This window comes from Pyxicephalus adspersus, chromosome 1 (assembly GCF_032062135.1).
Source record: "Pyxicephalus adspersus chromosome 1, UCB_Pads_2.0, whole genome shotgun sequence".
In the NCBI taxonomy this organism is placed as follows: domain Eukaryota; kingdom Metazoa; phylum Chordata; class Amphibia; order Anura; family Pyxicephalidae; genus Pyxicephalus; species Pyxicephalus adspersus.
In genome coordinates this window covers 148,402,440-148,418,560 of record NC_092858.1, presented here as the reverse complement: position 1 = coordinate 148,418,560, position 16,121 = coordinate 148,402,440, and the positions used below count along the sequence as shown (strand labels likewise).

The 16,121-nt window shown below is 36.3% G+C and overlaps 1 protein-coding gene across 1 annotated transcript in view; it reads right to left on the bottom strand.

Annotated features, from left to right (window-relative positions):
* The window catches only part of SLC6A4 (solute carrier family 6 member 4), a 63,459-nt gene extending 48,959 nt beyond the window's left edge, over positions 1-14,500 (bottom strand). The window contains exon 1 of the mRNA XM_072430759.1: positions 14,343-14,500. The gene's annotated coding sequence lies outside the window, so the exon portion shown is untranslated. The remainder of the gene's footprint in view (positions 1-14,342) is intronic.
* Positions 14,501-16,121: the final 1,621 nt, after the last annotated feature.

Here is a 16,121-nt window from a genome sequence, read left to right as displayed (position 1 = left end):
TCTTTTATTGAACCTGGTTTTACAGGATTTAGCTTCAGCATTCCTAGAAAGCATGCCTTTCCTCTACTCAGTCACTTATAATGAATTCAGAAAGGTCCTAGGTAAGCTTGTCTGCTTTATTCTAAATGGTATCCACTTACTATCCCACCAAATTGTCAATTTTCCATTTTTACCCCACCCTGTATTCTGCTTACTATAGGCACAAAAAAGTCACTTTACGTCTGCAAATCCGCATTTTCATTTTCAATCTTGAGCTTATTTCCTGCCACAATATGGCGTTGGTCAGCAGAATTCAGCTCACTTCCTCCGAGCCCACAATATAATATAACAGACCTGTCCAAGCCTCTTACAGAACAGTGAAAGGCGAAAAACCACAATAATGAGTTTATCTATCTATCTGCCACCTTAGGTCCTTCTGCTATCAGCAAGCTCACTGTCACCACTTTACCAAATTTTTGTTATACTCCAGGAAGGCCGGAGAGACTATTGTTGGCCGATACTAGGTCAGTTCGGGTGCTTACTTTATTTTCATTAATAAAAAATTAATCATTAATAATAATCACAAAAAATAAGCATTCATTATGTATTAATAATCACAAAAAGAAAATTAATTTGTGTGTAATATGCCTAAAAGGCATCTCTACAAATAATTACTGATGTAGGTGGATCCTGGTGGGCTAAATTAATTTACCTTCTTCTATCCTTAAGATATTACAATTGTAAAATCAGTGTCTATCCACCCACAAAGTCACACTGAAGGTGTCACTCAAAAGCTATATCCTGGCGGATGAAAGGGACAACTCTATTAGATGTATAAAGTACTGGAATCCCCAATTGTATAACAATTAAATGGTTTGTCTCGCCCTGCTGAGCCTTGTAAAGGAAGTTGAAAAATGATAAAATCACTGGCATGGTCAACAGATAATACAACTAAGAGGGATGTGTTAATGCTATTCACAGTTACTTCATATACAGTATGCTACTTTGGATTTTGCCTTTAGTTGCAACTTAAGTCCTTAGGTTTATATATACATTAAAAAAAGATTGACAGGATCAACTGAAGCTATATTTCCAAGTGAAAATGCCCCTTAAAGAGGGGGATGCTGCAAAATATATGAGATAAAATCTATATTAGATGGACAAATTGGATTGGACAAAATGTAATAAAACGAAAAGCCGCTAGGGCAAAACGTCAGGATTCTACTGCCTACTATCCCCAAATATTGAAGAATGTTAATTTCCTGTGTTTCTTTTTCTCTTGAACACTTTCATATTTCAGAAATTTGCTGAAATGACAACAAAGAGTGATCTCCAAACCCTCAGACCTGAGCTAATAAGTCTGTGCTCTCTCAAAGCTCAGTCCTTGAAATTCCACTTTAATAGTCCAGCACTCCGGACAGCACAATATTTCTATCATATCTGTCAGTACGGGTTTAGGCTACATGCACAGCCTCCAGCTAAGCCGAGGTATTGTTTTGTTTTGGTTGGGTGGAACTTAATACAAGATATACCTGAAGAAAGGGGTCACTGCATTCTGAGTTGAAACAATGCCTATTCATACAGCTACAGGGGCAAGTCAAGGCAAAAGTTCGACAAATAACCAACATTGCTGGCAACATTTATGCTCTGCTGAATTTTTATCCTAAATTGTTTTGAATGGTTATCTGGCCATGTATTGATTCCTCATCATGGATGATTTCTTGACTTCTTGCTCAGGTCTACCTAAGTTATTTAGATTTTCATACAGCAAATATAGAATACCCTGACACTAAACTAAATAGGGCAGAGGAGATGTCAGTGTGTACAAACTCTTTTGCCTGGTCAGCACTTTTTTAGGAAGAGAAAGGTACAAGCAATATAAATGTACCATGGATCCAGGTATTACTGGAAATCTATATTACATCACCAGGGAAATGCAAAAAAAAAAAACACATCATCCACTCCTGCTGTACATATTTTTTATTTTTTTATTAAAACAAAAAAGATCTCCAAGCCCAAATCTACAAATACTTACCTAGCTCTCCAGACACTTGGCATATTGAGTCCCACGCATTCTTTCCTCTGCTCTGTAGTTTAGCAGGCTGGTCTGCAGTGCTCACATCTTTTCTTGGTTAAGTGGGTACTGGGTTGGGTTTTTGAAGGGCCCATCACAGAAACCTGCAGCATTTCAAAGTGGTATCACATAAGGATGGACACGTGCAACTAGGCAAATTGGTGAAAAATTCAGAGTTTAGAGTCACCGCTGCTGAAACAGGTTTTCTGAGGGTTTGGCAATGAGTATGTATGTGTGTCTGCCTGTGTGCATGTGTACGGGATATTTGACTTTAATGGAATAAATAATTCATATTTCGAGTGACTGTTCTAGGTCTACATACACACTTTTTACATATCTGGTAAAATGATGGTGATATAGATCATTGCGAATTCACTGGCAATTTTTAATCTTCTGACCTGCTTTAGGAAGGTTTTGCATTCCAAAAGGCTTGCATACAAATGCAAAACCTGTCTGATACAAAGAAAATCTCATCAAAATTAAAGGCGCTAAAGAATAAAGAATAACTTTTAACATTTCAAAATTGATCAACTGCTCATATGAAGAAGCACTGCAATGCAAGTAGACGCAAGATCTTAAACATCTGTAAACATTATTCCCAAGCAAATATAAAAAAGCCTCACTAACACAGCACTGTATTCTTTATCACATCATTAAATGTTTTTTGATGCAACCGGTGGAAGCTCTACATACGATATGGTTTCAGTCAGTTGGTAAGTAAAGTGCAGAATATATTATATAGGTAAATGACCTTCACTGCTTCTTTGCAATGGTTAGAATTGTGGCCCTCAACTCTTCCGGTGGCTAAAGCATTGGCTCACACCTACTGCTGTCAGTAGACTGGCTCCAATGACTGTTCACTGTTTTTTGCAAGTGGATCATCTCCCACCCTGCCATGGTTCGTCATAGAGAAGGCTCCACCTAAGCAGTGGTAGACAAGGGGACCAGGCAACACATGGTTGCTCTACCATGGTTAGCAAGTGAATCAGCCCTTGCCGCACCACCACCATTGTGGTTGGCGGATCAACTTCCTTCTCTATTGTTGGTCAGTGGGAAGTAAAAAGTTAGCAGATAAAGGAGGTGGTGTTTAGTACCACATGACTCATTCCATACTAGAAGCCACATGCTCCACCATGACTGCAAGTTAAGTTCAGATAATGAAGGTCATTTTTTGTCATTGCACATCAAATTAATGTCTGTTGATTGGATTATCCTAAAGGACAGTTGCATTTAGCTGATCTTAAATAGCAGATCTATTAAATAGCTAAAAAGAAAAGAGAACACGGCTAGATTAGGATGCCAATTACAGGCTACATTAAAGCACCATTAATTGGTGTCTGCTGCAACTTTATAAGACTAATCTGAGGTCTGGCAATATTCCATATACAAAGTGGAACTTATGAGTTTTTTATCGACTAATAATAATTATACCAAGTGTACGATGTATGATGTATTTTTATTGCCTTAGATTTAATCTTGGGAACACTGGTAGTAGCTTTTTAAACTACCACTTGTCAGATTCATAAGAAACAAATGAGAGGCCACTATGGAAGGATATGCCAGCACTGACAAACATTGCAAGCCTTTACCCAGCTGGTAAGGGGATTTATTTATTTTCATTGTATAATCTACAAACTTTATATTGTTTCCTAGAAAACATGAAAATGTAGACTATGCCTAAACCTAACATATTGAGGTTTTAATTTATGTATAATGGAGTAAAGTAGCAGCCAATCAAACTTATTGTGGAACTTAATATAAAAATGCGAGCAGGCCGTTTTTTTATTGCAGAAGAGACAAGCAGTGTCTGAATAAAAAATACTTGTCAGATCACAATGTACACACACTTTTTGTATATACTATAATGTTTTGTTTTTCCATATATATTCTTTTTGACAAATAACAGCTAAGTTTCAAAATCCCCTGAGGAAGCCCCAGAGCGAAACACGTTGGGCAACAAGACATAACACTCGAAATGTACATTTTGACCTTTTGAGTCATATCTATTACTGATAGGAGGCTCTATGTTTAGTTAAGGATATAATTATGATCCCCCTTATGTGATTATAATAAAAAACCTTTTATCATATTGCCACAAAAGCCGTCTTTACTTCTCTCTTCTTCAACTCCCCCTATTCTATAGCAACGCACAATAATAAATTGGGCAAATCAATCCAGCGGATGCCAGGACATGCAGTCCCAGAGCTGGCAAATACATCACATATTCATTTATGATTGCAGGTTATATCAAGTCAGATAATTTAATCTCAGTTAATATAGTTGCAGTTAATAGAGAAAAATGATCCCTACATGCATTTGCCAAGTACCACAGTCCTGAAAACCCAATTACAGAACAAAGCACCCTGTGACACCACTTAGTTTTCTTTGGCTTAGTTTTCTGCGGCACAAAGACTAGTAAACAGAAAACTTGTGTCTGGACAGGGAGGATATTTCCTTTTCTGTATTCTTATCATGTTCATTGCCTGTCTAACATGTATGTCAAGTATTTCCTCATTAAAATAATGTTCTTCTAATATTTTATCTTTCTTTCTTCCTCTCAAATTTTTTGGTGGAATTTCCCCTAAATATTTATACAAAATATAAATACATAAAAAATAAACGGGTTAAACTAAGCTCAAAAATCATAAGCGTCACCAAGATGTAGAGGTTATTGGTATAAGGGACATGCAAAGTAAGTATACTACACCTATTATATGTCATCAATGTGTGTCCAATGTGAAACAATGAAATATTTACAGTCTTTATGTCCCTCAAATAGAAAGAACAGAAATCATGACCCCCCCCCCCATACCAAGTGCAGCCATCCCCCCCCACACTCATTCAGTGTGAGTCATTATCATTACCTCCTCCATTTCCCCGCCTAAAATGTGTACCAACCATTATACCTCCTCAATGGATCAATGTCAGGTATTTTCTAATAATGTCTGACATGACTTAGGGGTGAAGGGTTTTTTTGATAATGTCTGGGGGTGAAATCACCCCACCACCATCATCAACTATCCCATTTAGAATCATTGTCCGTCATTATTATAAAGCCTCCACCCTTCTATCCAGTATTAACCGTTAGAAAATGGCTGACACTGATACACTCAGGGAGCTATAATGGCTGACACAAAATTTAGGAGGGGGATTGGGGTGGTGAATGATTTTGGCTGACACTATGTGTATTGTCGGCCATTAATATCAAATATTTGCTCCATCACCATGAAAAAACTCACTGTGTGTTTTATAAACAAGTCTTATATAAGAAAAAGATGGCAAATGTCGGAGCTTATGAGATAGTTCTGGGGATGTTGGGGTTTATTTTGCTTTGCACATGATGTAGTGAAAACCCTCTTTTTGATGAACCATTGGGTAGATTCTTTTATACTTCTATACTTCCTGTCTTGGAGACACGATATGAAAGAGAAAGAAAATCTCTCCAAAGGTTAATTACTTTTAGACTGTTGTCATCCAAAAAAAATGATGTTTTTACTCTTATTTCCTGTAATAAACATCTATGATGGTATATGATGGAGGTATACAATATAACTCTAATGTTACTGTATTGTACTCAATGGGTCTGATTATTTGAAGCTCTCCAAGATCAGAGAACCTGGGTGATCCAGCAAACCTGGAATAGATTTCTTAAAAATCAACAACTCTTAGTTTGCAGATGTTTTTATTCCTGGACCAGATCCATTGCAACTTGTTTGATTCACCTTTGTTCAATTTGATTGCGTATCTTCTACTGTCCTACAGAGCTTTAATAAAACAGACCCAATATCTGAGATACAAAAGAGGATGGACAGACGATAGGTCAGCAGATCACTTACTGATAACATGTTTTTTATGTTTTTGCTTTTCCTTATTTTGGGTATTATTTGGTGGATATTTGTAAATAAGACCATTGTCTATATTAGAGCAGTTGCCAACCGGTGGTCCGCAAGAAATTTTTGGTGGTCCGTGGCTCTAGCTAGTGCACCCACCAGCGGGGTCAGAAGGACCCCATTGGGGGGGGCGCACCAGCCAGATCCACGGACCACGTCCTCCGCAGACTTAGGGCAGTGGGCGGTTGTGTCTGTGGCTCGGACCTGCGATGATAGAGTGGGTGGGTTCCGGCATCATGACGTCACTCTGCGGGAAGTTTCTTCCCCTTTGATTGACACACGGCTCCCTGCGCATGCGCGGTCCGGAGTCTGTAAATTCAATGATCTGTAGGTCTGAGAAAGCAACCACTGGTCTATATCATAAATGATTGCCATGTATTTTCATATATAACTAACCTTTTAGTTATTCTTTTTCTTTGCGTTACACTTTTGCAAATCTACTCTAATCTTACTGCAGCCACTTCATGTCTACAGATCACCTGTCATTGCTTAGGGCTGGCATGATGGCGGTGACATATGCTCACACAATGGAAGTGGGCACTGCTATGTATGGTCTCCTATGGAAGAAGATGTGATATGATGATAGTACAGGAGAGCAACTTAGAAACTGGAACAAAGTTCTGTAACAGAAGGTGCCTAAATAGGGATCGACAGGGCAGGATTATTTTAAACTAAACTGTAGATTCATCTACAGTTTAGTTTAGTTTAATCTATTTAGTTTAATCTATTTTAAATTCTTTTGTAATTATATCAATATGTTAAGGATCAGATGAGAATTATGCAGAGGAACCACAAAAAGCATTTTTTACAGATTTAATTTTTTGGATTTTACAGACAGATTTATTTCCCTCTTTGGTACAGGTTGTATACTGAAATATAAACAGTTGAATAGGTAAAACTAAACCTTCTAAATCATACCACGCAGGTTTCTTATTGCACATTCTGCAATAAAACAAACTTAACTGCCTGATGGCAATTTTTCAAATTACACTCACCTGTCCTCGCTCCGCCGTGGGTGTTGCCATCTTGGACCAGTCTTTCTTTATTTGCTGGATCTTTGCCTTTCTTGATTGACCAGCCAGGAACAACAATAATCTTGTTCGATCATGCATCCAGGATACCCAGCCAACCCCAGCATCCTACTCTGAGCTGTGCATGCAAAGATTGTGAACAGGCACGTATATTTTATTGCAGTAGGGACATTGCCTGTCCCTTCTGCCATAAAAATCCTGCTTGTTTGCAATTTTCAGTTGTGGAAATATAGTTCCACTTTTCCAATCTTTAGCTTGATGCCGTGGGCTATGTTGATAGTTTTGTTTACCAACGTGCTTTGCATCGCCTATACATAAACATCTAGTAAGCATGCATATTAAATACATTTAGTTAGACCACCTTCTTTAGTTTTAAATAATAAAAATACAAAAAATATATTTTGTATTAATTGTAAAATTAAATTTTAACTGCCTGCATTTACAAATATATTTAATGATGTCTTAGGGCTTATTCACACTGGCAATAAAAATTGCATGCTTCCTCAAGCCACAAAATGTTGCCACATGGGGAGTCGTTACATGTAGCGTCTCCCATAGGGAATGAATAGGGGGTGCAGTTAGTGGTACTTGTATCTCCAGCTGTCACATGTGCAGCGCTGGTTCTTTTTAAAGCGCGCTGTGCTAATACCCGAATTGCTAGCAAGGTTCTGGCCACGGAGCTGCACAAAATCGAGCACTTAGCGACTTAGGTATGAACCTGCCCTTAAGGATTACACAACTGTATTGATTTATATCTTTTATGGCTGCCTAAAGTTCAGCTTGAAAGTAAACTATACAATCTAAGGCAGGTCTTTTTATTTAGTTAGGATCCCCCACCCATGTTAAAACCTTACTGCATCTTAAATACAAAAGAAAAAAGTAGGGGTAAAAAGTGAGTCAAAATTCCTTTAACACAAATTCTGCACTGCGGAATGCTGAATGGCCCAAATCTTGCATGATAAAGCATAAGCACATTGCAAGACCATCTTCTTGTGAGATTTGGAATATTCCGCATTCTCTGGCTTCTTGCTGGAAGGATATCACTCCCTATAGTATAGAATGGTGGAAAGTATATTGACTAACTTCTCCTCAGTTTTTTTTCTCATTTAATGGAGCCTAATGTAGTTGCCCAGTATTAAAATTTGCCAAAGCCAGAAAATATAGATATATTAGTTTAGTTGAGTCACAGACAATGACTCACATTGTCTTGTTCTCACAGGTTATTGGAATACTTTTCTACAAGAAATATATCATCGCTGCCTTTCTTCTAAAAAAATGCTACTTGCCTGGCTTTCTTGTCAGTAACTTCTAATTATAATGCAGCAGAGTATGCGTACTTTTTCTTCTAAAGTTATGAAGCTGTTGGATCACTATGACAGTCTAGCAATTGGTGCTGATGTGACCAGTGCACATACTACTTCCATTACTGGCTACAACTGCTCCAAATTAAACATAAATTATTCATGTACGCAGGCGCAGCTCATCAAATACATTGTCATTATATTAGTCCCCATGATGAATATAAACTACACAAGACTTATTGGTCAATTCCACTTGGACCTGGTGATTGTGTTTTACATTCTTGAAAGAATAGAAAAGTGCTTACTGGTTTCAAGTACCTGTTGAAGACTCTAGAAATTAAATATACCTGTCAGGGCTGCCATATGGATGGTTTAAAGTCTATGGGCAGCATGGTGGCTCAGTGGGTAGCACCCTGGCCTTTGCAGTGCTGGTTCCTAGGTTTGAATTTCAGCCAGGACACTATCTGCATGGAGTTTGCAGGTTCTCCCTGTGTTTGCGTGGGTTTCCTCCGGGTACTCCGGTTTCCTCCCACATTCCAAAAAACATGGAGTTAGGTTAATTGTCTTCCCCCAAAATTGACCTTAGACTGTAGTAATGACATATGACTATGGTAGGGACATTAGATTGTGAGCTCCTTTGAGGAACAGTTAGTGACATGACTATGGACTTTGTACAGTCTTTGTAATAATGATGTAGAAAAAATTAACAGGTCCTCAGCTGTGACAACACCTTTATAGAAGAAGATAGAGGTGCAAGGAAAATCTTGTCACCCAAGAAATAGGAAGTGATTAGGTGACTCAAACACCAGATACAAACCAAACAATCAGTCTGGTTTGAGTTTAATTTTAAACATGTTTTGATAACACAACTCAGACATTTTTGTTATATATAAATGATTAGACCATGACAATGTAAACATTTGGTTCCCTGGTCCATGAGACAAGGATATGGATAATTGTTTATACAAAAATAAGATACTGTGATCAAATGTTAAAAAAAACGTGTTAGTAATAAATTAGCAAACTTTCATTGCCAACTTGGTTTTTAAAGCTTAGCAATTTATTCATGGCAAGGTAGGTTGTATTTCTTGTATGTTTTTCACCCTAAATTATTATTTTGCCTGGACCAGACTTTAGAATTATTCTGATCAATAACTAACTCTAAAATATGATTTTTTACCTTTCTTGTTTACTTGTTACTAGAGGTTTGTGAAATATTATTTATGCTTGGTAGGAATCATATACAGTTTGTTCAATGCCACAAGGAATCTGTAAGTACAGCATGCATTCTGTGTTTATGATAAAACTCTTGTTTAATGGGTTCATAGCTTTCACTGCAGTCTATGGAAGTTTACATTCAGAATGCGCACTCAGAGCACTAAAAGTGTACTTAAAACTGATATTTCAGGTCAGGATTGATGCTAGTTGACCATAGTTGTTGTCTGATGTCTGTCCACCTGATATTGCCAGAGGAAGGAGCGCCTGAATGAGACTCCATGTTAAAATTACCCCCAAGAATGGGGAGAGTTTTGAGATGTCAGTCTGTGGCATATGGTTTATCAGTTTATATCCATTACTGAAATCTGACTTCTGGATTAATACAAACCTAAAAATGTCAATAATATATTGTAATTTTCAATATGCACACGATATTGATAAGCAATATTTAAGTGCATTACCCAGTAGCAATTGCAGTTAATTGATCAATAAAATAAATTGTTGTAATACTGTGGAATACTGCACATTACACTTCTTTTTTAAATGCATTTTTTATAGAAATGGGTTAAGGCATATTCTATATAAAGTTTTGATTTTTTTCTAAAACAAAGGTAAAACATGCACACTATATATTCTGCTGGGCTTATATTGCCTGAAAAGCAGAGAAAATATTGAATTGGACAAAAAGACTTCCCTTCCACCTAGCTGATTTTTTTTTTTTTTGTTTAAAAACTGTAGCTCTTAGTGATCTTTAAGACATAAAAATACCAATGTATAGAATATTATTTACGAAATTGCAAAACTAAAATCTCTTTGCATAACACGCATACCTAGTCCCACATATACCTCTTAAGCCGTACCGGATTGTTTTTAGCATTATAATGTGAAAACATACCTGACAGATGAAACTTAGAGCCCTACTTACATTTACTTGTTATTGCAGAGACTCTCAACCATGCTAAAACACAAATTTATATGTACCTGTTGTTGGTAAGCCACTCCAAATATGTAATCCCACACCGGACATTGACCCTAAAAGAGTTAGTAATATCAAATAACTGCCCAATAGATTCCTGTGTAATACTTAGAACAGCTGGTGTTCAAACATGTACTTCAAGGTCATGCAATAATAAAAGGTGGATGAAACACCAAAACAAATCTACAAACCAAAGAAACCTCATACTGGTTGGGCATCACTAATGTATTCTATTTTTAATAAACAAAAATAAAAAAAGGACATAATATCATCTCCAAACCTAAATTATTTATCTTCTTGTGCTAGTCCTACCCAGTATTGTACATATGTAGGTTTTAATTGTTCCTAATTGGTAACTAGTATTTCATGGGAAAAAAGAAAGTCCACATTTCCTCCAGATTTGGCTACCACTGCTGGGTGAATAATGGCGTCATGCCACTCTAATGGATTCCAAAAAGTAGAATAAACAAATAACTGGGGAATTCATTTATGAAAGAATAATATCTTCATTATGAACTCATGGGAGGGGAAAAGGCACAATTACAGGGAGAGAATCTAATTACTGGGATTTCTCTGAGAGATAAGAAATTGGTGATTTAAACTGATTGGTATTCACAAAAGTTAAAACATTTTGAATTGGATTTATACAATTTCCAATACCAAGGGGGGCTGCAAATAGATCAAGTGACTGATGGTTTACATTCTAGACTTTGCATATACCTCAACCATTCTTATTACTGTAATGCTTTGAGTGATATTTTGCATAAACAGGGGAAATATAGTGTATATTTGGATCTAGAACTATGACATCCTCTGAAGATCCTACATTTAGCAGATTTCTCCTCTCTAGTATATCTAGTTTGTAATAATTAGTCACATGGAACTGTACTTGTTATTGTAATGCTGAGGATGTGATGTGGCTTATCTAAGTCACTTCTTCTGTTCTAATGAACATTGGAAAAATTCAAACAGCATTTATATTCACACAGGTAACACAACTTAGTAAAAGCACCAAACACAAAGGAAATGTGAATTGTCAAGAACAGTAGGGGGGACACTAGAGACTTAGTCATTTGTAATATACAAATGTATATTACATTAAAAACAGCTGATCCTCTCCAATTGTATATAAAGGCAGTAACAAGCCTACAGCCTAACATTTCTTTAATTTACAGGGACAGAATAATGTACTGGAAGAGAACACTCTACCGTTCAATTATTCCATATTACCAAAGTAAACTTTAAAACAAATTGAACTTCGAAACACCAGTTTTAAAAGGTAGGATATAAAAAATAAATGCAGCATGGCAAACAACAAACATTTTCTTTTTTATTTTAAGTTACCAAAGTAATTAAAAGTTGTTTTTTTATTGCCAAATCTTGGAAGTCAGAGCCAGTTGGCAACTATGTGTAAATGAGAGAAGTTTAGGTGAAGAGTACTTGTATCTAGAAGTGTTCTAATAATGTGCTAAAAATTAGTTTTGCAAGTTACATGAAGCATCTTTCATTTCCATGCAAATAATGCATAAAAGCTTTTCCTTGTCAAAGACTTTAAATATTTTAATTCCTGCAGTACAGAACGTGAAATACCGAGAGCACTCTAATATATGAATGACATGAAATGTGCTCAGGATCCTAAAATATGGTCCATTGCATCTGTTCACAAAACATTTGAGCAGATGTGATGTGCTGAGGACGTGTGATGACATAAGATTTGTGATTACACTACTCTCACCTAAGTCTGAAGATTATAGACCAGTAGCTGAGTGCAAACAGGCAAGTCGCAACGAATGGTCAACATAATTAGACATATGTAAAATACCTTGCACACGACTGGGATTCAACCTAAGCCAATCCAAGCTAAAGCTTCAGTTAATATAATTTCTCTTTCACATTTTTTTCCTGAAGCAGTGTGGAAATTTTGGTAAAACGGTATCTATCAAAGTACCAATCTAGGAGCTACCACTGGTGAAATCAATGTGCATGTTCAATCTTTGTCCATGATTCACTACTTACTCATACACATTAAACAAGCATGCAGATCGTACAGCTCTAACACATTATATGTACATACTTGTTTCAGCTCAGTGCCTAAGTAAGTAGTAAAGTAGTAAAAGAAGATGAGGGCAGCATGGTGGCTCAGAGGTGAGTGCCCTGGCCTTTGCAACGCTGGGTCCCAAGTTCAAATCTCGGCCAGGACAATATCTGTATGGAGGTTCTCCCCGTGTCTGTGGGGGTTTTCTCCCACAATCCAAAAACATGCAGTTAGGTTAATTGGCTTCCCCCAAAATTAACATTTGACTGTATTAAAGACATATGATTATGGTTGGGACATTAGATTGTGAGCTCCTTTGAGGGACAGTTAGTGACATGACTGCAGACTTTGTACAGCGCTGCGTAATATTATGGTGCTATATTAATACTGTGTAATAATAATAACCTTAAAACCTTCAAAAACATGTCAGCAATGGCAGTTCCCAAATATCAACCTTGACCATTTTTCTGGCAAGCAAGAGAAAACAGCTGAAGCTCAAACTGGTAATAGAAATTGAACATGGAAATGCTTTTATTATTTATATCTCAGATATTGTTGGGGTATTAGAAAAAGTATTAAAGGAACTGTTAATTGGACATGACTCCCATGACAGTCAGTCAGATAGAAACTTATCACTTTCCTGATCCAATTTCAGGAACATTTTAGGATCTACCATCCACTTTCCTGGTTTACACACAGTTGTGTAATACAGCTACAGCTAAAAACAATAAAAAGGAATATTCAACAACACTTATACAATGGCAGTAAAACATAAACTGTATATAAACTCTTATCCTACTGGCATTACTTATGTGTTGTGTAGAGATTACAGATAAGTTCTGAGAAAAAGAACAAAAATGGAAAAACAATGAAAAAGGGAGATGGAGAGGTGAGCTCCACCTGAAAGTGTTGTAGAAGACAGAAAACAACAGAAAGTTATTATTTTTCACCATACACAGACCGCAAACTGCTGATCAATCAAACAGGCGATTGATAGTAAATGATGTTTGATTGGAAATCTTAGTTTGAATAGTACTGTACAATTTTAACAAAGATAAAACTGATTTGGCAGAATACAGACTGATGTTTCCGATAAAACAGATAGTTTAACTTTTAACTAAATTTTAGATTTCAGACTATGGATTTCTTCTAGATTTTATTCTTTAATAAAATATTAGTTTTCTAGCGAATTATATTGGTATGTGTGTATTGTAAAAGTGATGGATGGGCAGAAAGACACTATAAAGAAAGAAATAAACTGTTACTTGGATAGAAGAATACGGTTTATGGATACCGGTACCCCACAATTATAGGCTCTATTTATAAAACTGACATTCCCTGGTGGGAATCTTCCAGGTCTATATGTTTCAATGGCAGTAATTTATTTCCCACCAGTTTGAAGGAATGTTAGATTCCCTGTTCATAAAAGGAGCCCTATATGTATATAATATAATATATACTTATATATTATAATATATTCATATAATACATATAGTAATCCTATTACAACCAATTTACAATCCAAGCACAAGACTAAAATTTTACACTTTTTTAAATGTACACAATCACTGGAGCCCCTGTAATGTATTCTATCTTATAAAATACAAAATATATGTCCCTTGCAAAATATCTTCAATACAAATTCACATCAAAAAGTTGTAACATTTCAAAAAAAAAAAGTCTATTGAGTTTATATGATCACACAATCTCCATAGCATATAAGAACTGCAGCTACACACTGATCTTATGCTGAGTTACACATTAACAAATACAAATATCTCAATGAAATCAGACAGATAATAGCACAGAACTGTGATGTGATAGAAGAAGAAGGTTACCTGGATTGTTTGCAAGCATGCAAAGTCTTCTTCAGTGGAAATACCTGACCCTGCTCACACCTGCCTGCTGAGCTCTCGGCTGCTCAGTGCAGGACTCAGCATCTTACACAGCTTTTGTACACCAAACCCCCCTCACATGGTCTGATTTGTAGATAAATCTACTGCCATAGGGCTCTTTAAGACATCTTTGCGTCACTTTCAGCCAAGTAAACTTGTCTGTGCTTCGGAGTTACAACACTCATGCGCCCTCTAGAGGCGGCAGAGGATATGACACAGGATGGGTCAGGAGGTACACTACAGAGGGGGTAAGGAAGTATGGGTTGTGTTTTACTGCAACACCTAAAGCCTACCTAAACTCAGAAATTTCACTTTACATAAAAGGGTAGACAACCCCTTTATGTTAGGTAAAAATTATTTTTTTTTTTTTTTTTTTTTAAGTGCAACACTTTTTTAAAAAGAGTGCAGCACGGCCTCCTAATTTTCGATCACCTAGGTGGTCGAGAATGAATGGGAGCGCAAAGCCATGTCATGCATCCCGGGAGGCTCTTAAGTGCTCCTTGTGCTCGGGCATGCGCAGAAAGAGCCTTTTCATAGTATAAAAATAAAGTTTGCTGCTCTCGCAAGTTTTTTTCTTCCAACCTACGTCACAGGTCACCTCGCGCCTATGTCGGGTGACATAGGAAGAAGAACCCGAAAGAAGAGACGAAGATGGCAGTGCCCAGTGCAGACGACACGGGATCCGATGGAAGAGACGGACTGCCCTGCGGGATTGAAGGTAAGTGGATTTTTTTTGTTTTAGACACTTTTGATTTTAGTTCCTCTTTAAAGTAAAAATAATAATTTCTGCATTGATGACATTGTATTTATCTAAGTAATGAAAAAATATTTATTTTTTATTAAAGACAGAATATAAAGTGCATTGATGTAATAATTAAAGGGACAGGAGAGAATAAATTAGGAATTTAGGAATTAGGAATGCATTGGTGACACTGTATTTTTCTAAATAATGGAAAAATATATATTTCCTATAAAAGACAGAATAGTAAGTGCATTGGTGTAATGATTAAAGAAAAAAATGATGTTTTTTTATGAATGCAGTTTATATTGTACGAGAAGGGTCATGTCCTAGAAATTAAACAGAAACTGCTTTGTAAAGGATGAAAAAAACTGATGCAGAATTATAGATGCTTCACAAATTTTATTTACTGTAAGTGATATATAAAGAATGTACATATGTGTATATAGAGAACTATATTATAATATCCTCTAAGGAGGAGGTAATGTCCTGTTTATTAAATTAGGATGAAAGAAACAGAAGAGAAGATGCTTAATCTGATACAAGAATGCAAATTAAAAATATACATTAAAAAATAAAACATTTCTCAATTTAACTATATATCTTCAGAATCTTCAAGCTTTTGGAGACAGGAAAGTGGAACACTTTTTTAGCCTACAGTATGTAGGCATATGACACACCTCATAAAATGATATGCAAAAAATTATTGGCTGAAGTGTCTTTTCAACACATGGATCTAATAAAGGCTTTGAAGGGTTGGCTTTGACCTGCACATTTATTGTATAGCTTATCAGACAATCTGTTCTTGTTGGAGACTGACGTGTGTAGAATATTGAGAGGAGCAATACATATGGTCCTGACATTTCTGTTTTAGGTGTATGTATATGTATTATGGTGTATGTGTGTAATGTGTTAAGAATATGGAGTTATATATGTTCTACATGCATATATGTATTGTAATATATGTATACTATTCAGAAAAA